At 55.6% G+C, this 8,032-nt stretch overlaps 1 pseudogene; it reads left to right on the top strand.

Annotated features, from left to right (window-relative positions):
* The window catches only part of LOC120906908, an 8,828-nt pseudogene extending 5,282 nt beyond the window's left edge, over nt 1-3,546 (top strand).
* Nucleotides 3,547-8,032: the final 4,486 nt, after the last annotated feature.

Here is an 8,032-nt window from a genome sequence, read left to right as displayed (position 1 = left end):
TTCTTTTAGGGACGAGTTCAAGGTGGCAAGGAATGCCCTCAAGCGATTGATCAAGCATACCCGACAGAGGAAGTGGAAAGAGTTCCTGGGAACAGCGAACAACGCATCATTTGGTATTGTATATCATACGTTCAAGAAAGTGGCCGAGGGTTCGATTGGACCCCGAACTATGACATTAGACGAGTTTAGGGAAGTGGTGAGCGAGCTTTTTCCTACTCACCCAAACACGGTGTGGCCTGATTATCGTATCGATCAGCCACGAGAGTTTGAAAGGGTAACTAATGATGAGATTCTTGCGGTTGCCAGGAGACTACCTAACAAGAAGGCGCCGGGACCAGATGGTATCCCGAATGAGGCGCTGAAAGTTGGTATGTTGACTGCAACCGATGCATTTTGCAGGGTTTACCAAGGCTGTTTAGAGAACGCGAAGTTCCCCGATGAGTGGAAAAGGCAGAGGTTGGTGTTAATACCGAAGCCGAACAAACCACCAGGGGAACCGGGTTCAGTTCGTCCCATTTGTCTACTAGACGGGGCAGGTAAAGGTCTAGAACGCATCATAGTGCAACGGTTAAATGCACACATCGAGGAGGTCAACGGACTGTCTGACGACCAATTTGGTTTCAGAAGTCGTCGATCTACAGTTGATGCGATTCAACGGGTAGTGGACATTGTTTCGGTAGCTAGAAGTAGAAACAGATACAGTGGACGGTATTGTGCAGTTGTTACATTAGATGTTACTAATGCTTTTAACAGTGCTTCGTGGTTGGCGATTGCAAATGCTTTACAGAGAATTAACACTCCTAAATATCTTTATGATATCATTGGTGATTATTTTAGGAATCGTGTGCTGATGTATGATACCACAGATGGACCGGCAGAGATTGCAGTCACATCGGGTGTACCTCAAGGCTCGGTACTTGGCCCAACGTTGTGGAACCTGATGTACGACGGAGTCCTACGAGTTGCAATGGTGGAAGGTGCACGGATTATCGGCTATGCAGACGATATAGTACTGTTGGTGGAAGGTAATTGTGTTGATGATATTGAAATTCTCGTTTCCAGTCAGATTCGCATCATCGACAGATGGATGACCGATAATGGATTAAAGATAGCCCCGACCAAGACCGAGTTTATCATGGTCAGTTCCCATCAGAGGATACAGCATGGGGCTATCAGGGTAGGTGATCACGTAGTACATTCGTCGCGCAGCTTAAAGTATTTGGGGATGGTCTTAGATGACCGCCTCGATTACACTTCACACATCAGGTATGCGGTGGAGAGAGCGACGAAGCTATGGACCACCTTGGTAAGGATGATGCCTAATAAGGCAGGTCCGAGTAGTAATGCTAGGCGAGCAATTGCTCTTACTGTTGTGGCGAAGGTCCGGTATGCCTCGCCCATTTGGTGTCATACCCTTAGATTTGCTAACCGTAGACAATGGCTACGTCGGTTTTACCGGCCAGTAGTCCAGCGAGTTATCTCTTCTTTCAGGACAACTTCTCATGATGCAGTCTGCGTGCTTGCGGGAATGATCCCGCTTCATCTCCTCCTGGACGAGGACTCCAGGACTTTTCATCGGAGACGAGCAGAGAACATCGCCGGATCGGTTGCACGTAACATGGAACGTGTCACAACTATGGAACGATGGCAACGAGAATGGGATGAGAGTGTTCACGGTCGGTGGACATACCGTCTCATACCCGACGTCAACAGATGGATAAGTAGAAGATTTGGTGGTGTAGATTTCTTTCTTTCTCAGTTTCTTTCCAGCCATGGCTTCTACGCCTACCAGCTTCATCGGATGCAGTTAACGAGTTCGCCGCTATGCGATGCGTGCGAGGAACCTGAGACGCCGAACACACGATATTCCATTGTGTACGTCATCGTGAATTAATCATCAGACTTCAGCATCAAGTCGACGAGGAGTTAACGCCGGAGAACATCATCGAAGTTATGTCTGCTAACAGATATAACTGGAGCATGGTTCATCAAGCAGTACGGACGATTATGATTCGACAACAACATCGAAGACACGTCATCGAACGAGGCGAACGACGTGCTTTGCTCGCCAACATCCAGTTGGCCTTGCAGAGCAGCGACAGTGACGACGAGTAACGACAAGGATTCATCGTAGTTCATCGTAGCTTCATCGCCGAGGGCTAGACAGTGGCTAATCACCACTGTTGGAAGCCATTCGTTGCCTGGGATGATGGACATCCACCGCCCGAGTGACGTCGATACCCTAACGGGTGATCCACTCGGGGCCGGTTGAAGGCACGGAGGGGTTTTTAGTGAGTAAGAATCTCACACTACCGGGGTTGATCACCCAGGTGTCTTATGCAAGATTTCCCCTTCGATAACAAAAAAAAAAAAAAAAAAAAGGTAGCCAAATGCCTCGTCATCTAATTAGTGACGCGCATGAATGGATTAACGAGATTCCCTCTGTCCCTATCTACTATCTAGCGAAACCACAGCCAAGGGAACGGGCTTGGATGCACTAGCGGGGAAAGAAGACCCTGTTGAGCTTGACTCTAGTCTGGCATTGTAAGGCGATATAGGAGGTGCAGCATAGGTGGGAGGGCTTCCTCGTGGAGCTCGCCTCTGAGATACCACCACTCTTACTGTTGCCTTACTTACATGATTGGGTGGAACAAGCGCGGGCCCCAGGTCCGGATCGTGCGCGCACCTCCTCCGGGGGCTGTGGCGGCGGTTCGCCTGCGCGCGCCCAATGCGCCGTGTTTCTCGCTCAGCGTCCAGTGTGTCGCTGGGTGGTGCCGCCGGGGAGACTGCATCGTAGCATCGTCGTGTGTAGCGTGTTACCCGCTTGTCCGACCGTGAGCCGTGGCCCGCAAGGGTACAAGCTTGCGTACGTCGGTGCATTCGTGGTGCACTGCTTCTGCGCGGTCGATCGTTTATGATGTCACGTTTGCCCCGGTTCCGCGCGCCGCCCGGCTCGAAGACTCCTGGACAGGTCCTTTCGGTCCACGTCATGGACAGTGCCAGGTGCGGAGTTTGACTGGGGCGGTACATCTCCAAAACGATAACGGAGGTGTCCAAAGGTCAGCTCAGTGTGGACAGAAACCACACGCTGAGCATAAGGACAAAAGCTGGCTTGATCCCAACGTTCAGTACACTTCGGGACAGCGAAAGCTTGGCCTTACGATCCTTTTGGTTATAACGAGTTTTTAGCAAGAGGTGTCAGAAAAGTTACCACAGGGATAACTGGCTTTTTTTTTAAACGGGTTTTATTTTGTTTCAAAATTAAACCCTCCCGCTCCCCTACATTTTACCCGCGAGGGCTTACCCTGCAGGGGGTTTCATGGCTTAATGGCCAACCTTTTGTCCGTGCGAAAAGCACCTTCCATGTTTTATTTCTATTTCTAAATTCAACCGAAAAATTCACTAATTCCCCTAAATAGGGCGCTTTTTCACGCTCGATGCGTCGCTGTTTTTACGTGCATACCACGCCTAGCGGGAGGCAACTTCTGCCTCGACCACGGCGGCTTGTTCCACGGCGTTCAGGCCACCGTCCGTGGCCTCGTTTTCCTCGTCGATTGCGCGGTTGCGCATACCAGATGGTCCGGCTGCAAAATCCGCGCGTTCTCGGCCGTCATCGTCATTGTTTATCGCCTGGCCGGACATCCCGAGAAGACGACGGTTTCGTCTCCTCTCCCTGAACCGCGCTTGACGCTCACGAAGCGCTGCACGTCGCTGAGCGGTCCGTGGTGAAGCTGGTGGGGTTGGGGAAGTCCAGCTCGACGTTCTTCCCGCCGGCGTGCTGTTGCTGCTCGCCGGTTGGCGTTGCGTCGCTCGTTACGGGCCCGCCGCACTTCCGCGCGTTGGGCCTCCAGCTCTGCTGCGTCTTCGTCCTGACGCTCGATGACGTTAACAGCCAATGCTGCCCGCTCGTCCCACGCTCGCTGCAGTTGGGCCGTTATTCGCTTCGCAGCTTCGCAAATACGACTCCAGCTATCGGCGTCGCGCAACAAGTGCCGCTGGAGGGTGTCCGGACAGACAGGGTCTGGACCTCCCTCGCCGAGTAGCTCCTGTCGAACTGCCGCAAAGCGTGGGCACTCGAAGAAGGCGTGCTCCGCCGTCTCTGGGACGCCGACGCACAACTGGCAGTCTGGGGACGACGTGAATCCATTGTGGCACAAGTAGTCACGGAAAAATCCGTGTCCGGACAAAACCTGTGCCAGATGGAAAGTCATATCTCCATGTTTCCTAGACTGCCAGTCGCCGACCGATGGAATTACACGGTGCGTCCACCGCGTGTGCCGGCTAGCATCCTGTTGCAGTGCGTCGGCATCCCATTCCTCCTGCCAGCAGTCGATGGTGTTCTGCCGCTCCGTCGCCCGGATGTCCTCCCTCGTTGCAGCACGGTCTGGAGCAAGGAGTTGTTGGTGAACCCGAGCATCCTCGTTGATGAGGTGGCATATCGGTACGAGTCCAGCGAGTAGGGTGGCCGTCTCATACCTGACGGTACGGAATGCCCGTGCCACCCTGATGGCTGCTTTCGCTGAACTCGTTGCAGCATCCGTCGGCACTCTCGCACCTGAGTTGCCTCAGCCCAGACGGGAGCAGCATACCGCAACACCGATTCTGCCACACACGCCAGCAGCCTTGACTTGGCCGTCCTGGGGCCGCTGTGATTCTGCATGAGGCGCGTTACAGCTGCCACCACACGCGACGCCTTTTCGGAGACTTTCGTGACGTGATCTCGCCATTTCAGGTGATCTTGGAGCTGCACGCCCAAGTACCTGATGCTCCTAGAAGACTGGACTTCCACGTCACCGACGCGAAATGTCACCTGCGGCGGAGTCTTCTTGCTTGAGATCAGGACGGCTTCAGTCTTGGCTGGGGCCAGCTCCAGACCGTGCTGTTGCATCCAACGTTGGACCTGGTCAACGGCCTCCTCTGCTCTCGCGCGAACCTCGTCCGTGGTGGTAGCAGGTACCAACAGCGCAAGATCGTCCGCGTATCCGATGACTTCGACGTCGGGAGGTAGCGGCACATCCAGCACCCCGTCATACATGATGTTCCACAGAGTTGGGCCCAGGATGGACCCCTGTGGAACACCGGCGGTTACATGCCGTACGACGGGGCCTTCGCTCGTGTCAAAGTACAGCACACGATCCTCGAAGTAGCTTCGAAGCATCCGTTGGAGGCCGACGGGAACACCTTTTGCCTGAAGGGCGCTGGCAATGGATTGCCAGTTGGCCGTGTTGAAGGCGTTCTTCACGTCCAACGCCACCACAAGCAAGAAACGGTTATCCCGGCCGTTCGTTCGCCGGAACGACATGGCGGTACGGCCGGCCTCAACAACCCGCTGGATGGCGCTCACTGTCGACCGCCCTCGACGAAATCCGAACTGCCGGTCCGACAGTCGGGGTGAAGACGGCTCTTCGAGATGTTCATTGAGGCGATTCAGGATGAGGCGCTCAAGTACCTTCCCCAGTGCGTCGAGCATGCAGAGGGGTCGGTACGAGCTGCTCTCTCCCGGAGGCTTCCCCTGCTTCGGCAGCAACACCAGTCGTTGCCTCTTCCACTGCGCCGGAAACGAAGCGCGGTTGAGGCAATCCTGGTACAGGACCCGGAAGACCTCCGGGAACAACATGATGGCCGTCTTCACTGCCGCATTCGGGATGCCATCGAGCCCTGGTGCTTTGTGATTTGCCATCTGGCTCGCGATGAGCAGCAGCTCGTCGTCCGTTACCGGTGCAATTCCCGCCGTTGTTGTTGCTCCCTCGACGCTTCCAACGTTGCTCAGCTGCGACCAGTCGCAGGGCGGATGCTCAGGGAAGAGGTCGGATACAATGCGTTCGAGGACGACCCGGTCCGCTTCTGAAGGCGTCCGACTGCCCCGGAGCCGGGACATGACGACACGGTATCCTGCCCCGAACGCATTCTCTTCTGCAATTTCGATCAGCTCCTGGAACAAGTTCCGCTTGCTAGCTCGAATTGCTCTACTGAGCTCCGCCCTTGCTGTCCTGTGCTCTGCTGCTGCTATGCTGCGCTCCTCCAAGTCAGCCGTCTGCAGCAACCGGTCACGGGCAACCTCGCAATTGTTCCTCAGTCGAGCCAGGAGGAGACCACCAAAAGATGTTCCGATGCGGGTCTTGGTGCACTCGGGTAACCCGTTGCATCGTCTCGTCGCAAGCCTTGAGCATGGCTGCGATCATACCCTCCTGGCTCGTTGCGCGTTGGACAAAGTCCGCAGCGAACAGCGCCTCGAGGAATGAGGAAGGAGAAAACTGCGAGGCTTTCCATCGGCGGCCAGCGTGACGCACACGCCTCTGGCTTGAGGAATCACCCTGCTGCGACGATGGTTGCCGCTGTCGTTGCTGCTGCTGCTGTTGTGATAACTGCTGCTGTTGTAAGGACTGCTGTTGCTGCTGCTGCTGTTGCTGCTGAGACGACTGCTGCGCTGTCTGCTGATGGTTCTGTAGTTGTTCGGGGGATGGTGGTGTTCCTCCCACGGTGTAGAGAACATAGCGGTGGTCTGACGCGGTGTAGCTTGTGCTAACAACCCAGGTGTCAGGGCGAGCGATCGACGGGCTCGCGAATGCCACATCCACTATACTCGGGAGAGCCACCCCGTTGCCATCAAACGTGTATTCCCGACCTTGATTAATCACGATTAGGCCAAGCTGCTCCACCATTCCGTGCAGCTCTTCCCCGCGGTCGCAAGTCCTCGGGCTGCCCCACTCCTCATGTCTGGCGTTAAAATCGCCGGCGACGACGACTTGAGGGTGGGAGAAGCCTTCGAGTTCTATTGCTTCCAAGAAGCGCTCGAACTCTGCGAGGTTAAGGCTTGGTGGAGCATAGCAGCTGATGAAAACCACTCCGCCGATCTGCGCTGCAACCAACCCCTGAGCTTCACTGCACCACACCCGCTGTATTGGTAGCTCACCGACAGCTACCACCGCTACCGCCTTGCAGCTGCTGAATGCCCACCGGCCGTTGTTTTCAGGTGGGCGCAGAACATCAGAGAGAATGAGCACGTCTGCTTTCTCCTCTCTGGCAGCTTGCAGCACCAGGTTCTGGGCATCACGGCCATGGCCCAGGTTCGCCTGCAGAACTTTCAGGGCCGGGAACATCGTTGGGCCGAACGAGCACATTCGCTGTGGCCTATGTGGTGAGCGCCACCGCACAGTGCGCACTTTGCCTCATTCTGGCAGGATCGTGCTTTGTGTCCGGTAAGCCCACAGCGGATGCACAGATTCTGTCGATCTGCGGTGGAACGGCAGTTCGAGGCGATGTGGCCCATCTCCAGACAGCGGAAACAGCGCTGTCGCTCTGGAGGCGTTGGTGGGGCTGCTCGAACCTTGCTCACACAGTCGCACAGGAACAGTTTAAGTCCTTCCAACTGCCGAGCCGACTTCACAGGTAGCCGGATGCGTGCTCGCTTCGAACCATCCGGTAGTTCCCAAATGCTGGCAGAAACAACTCCAGCACTTGCGCCAATCTTAGCATCGAGGGCAGCAATGATATCTTCCTCCGTAGCAAGGGAATCGATATCGACTACCAGCAGCTCACCCATTTCTGTGACAAGCCGACTGACGCCTGCGTCGCCGATGATTTGCGGACGCCTTCCAGCATAAGCGGAGCGTTTGCCGTCTTGCTCAGCTCCATACGTAGCAGCCTAGCATGAGTTCGGCGGCCCTGCTTAATATGCCCTTTCATTTCGCTGTGAGCCGCGTCCAGACGAATGGCTTTGCGCACCTTCTCGTAGATGCCATCCCAGGTTTCGCCTTCACTGGGAGACACCTCGATGATGTCGGGCCTCGGCTTTCGCTTACGATGTTGCTGATGTTGCTGCTGCATACGCTCCTGCTGCTGCTGCTGCGAGCCGGCGACCGCCTGTCGCTGTGGCTGACGCTGCTGCTGCTGCTGTTGATGCTGTCGCTGTGGCTGACGCTGCTGCTGCTGCTGCTGCGAGCCAGCGGCCGCCTGTCACTGTGGCTGGCGCTGCTGTTGCTGCTGCTGCTGCTGATGTTGTTGCTGCTGGGTACGTGGCTTGCCGCGGTAT

The sequence above is a fragment of the Anopheles arabiensis genome, chromosome X, assembly GCF_016920715.1.
Source record: "Anopheles arabiensis isolate DONGOLA chromosome X, AaraD3, whole genome shotgun sequence".
NCBI lineage: Eukaryota > Metazoa > Arthropoda > Insecta > Diptera > Culicidae > Anopheles > Anopheles arabiensis.
Note: the sequence above shows the minus strand (reverse complement) of the source record. Positions and strands in the feature narration are given on the sequence as shown.